Consider the following 1171-nt stretch of genomic DNA (forward strand, 5'->3'; position numbering starts at 1 on the left):
ATTGAGTCGTATCTTGTAGTGTCGGCAACATAGAAATATCGCTCTTAAATGCTGCAGATGATCAGTCCGCTTTCGCGAATGAGCCGGAAGGTCGTCGAGGTATGGTTGAACGATGTTTTTGATGTCATGGAAGGCATAATTCATTTCCCTCTGAAACGTCGCCCCTGCATTCTTTAAACCAAAGGGTAATTTTCGATATGCGAATGTGACCCATGGACAAATAAATGTAGTCTTTGACTAGTCATGTAGGTGGATATTTATTTGATTATACTCGGAGAATCCATCCATGAATGAAAAGATTTCGCATCCGGCGCATTCGTCAATTATCTGGTCAATGAAGGGTGTAGGGTAGTTTTCTTTTGGACAAGCTTGATTTACATCCCTATAATCGACGCACACTCTAATTGTTCCTTGTTTTTTCATAACAGGGACAATATTCGATACCCAATCGGTTAGAGGAACCGGGTAGATTAAACCAGCATGGAGAAGTTTTTTGACTTTTGCCTTAATGGCAGCGACTTTCTTGGGGTACACCTGCCTTAGCCATTGTTGTACTAGTTTGACATCTGGATACATCTTAATTTCATGTTCAACGATACTCGAGTCAATGCCTGGAATTTCACTGTATGACCAAGCAAAGACATCTCTGAATTCGCGAAAGAGAGCGTTATATATTTCCAGTTCTGAAGGAGAACAACATTTGCCAACATAAATATTCTCTACAACATCTATTTTGGTTGAGATATTTATGGCGATAGTCTCTTCAATGTTGGACAAGTTTAGCTCGGAATCCACCGTATTTACAGTATTTGATAGGAAATCAAAGACTGAAGGATGATAAAGGTCATCTTGATCATCTTCTTCACAATCCGGAAGAAGGGAACGATGGTGGGAATCATTCCATGGTGCCCCTTCAATTACCATTGATTGGACAATTCCTTCGTCGGTGACATGCACTCGCGACCAAGGATCTGAAGGGGTACCATACTCTTTAGACCTATCTATCCAAATGCTTGATGAGTGTTGATTTGGGTTTGCCTCCCATGCTAGGAACATTGATTGCTAAAATATTTCCGTGGGGCTGGGTAAAACCACTGCATGATCCATGTCGATATCATTTTGTGAGATCTTTTTAGAAGATATCATATTACAGGTTCCTACCGACGCCACT

This window comes from Pinus tabuliformis, chromosome 5_1 (genome assembly GCF_031772625.1).
Source record: "Pinus tabuliformis cultivar Carrire ecotype Pingquan chromosome 5_1, CPIR1, whole genome shotgun sequence".
NCBI classification, from domain to species: Eukaryota; Viridiplantae; Streptophyta; class Pinopsida; order Pinales; family Pinaceae; genus Pinus; species Pinus tabuliformis.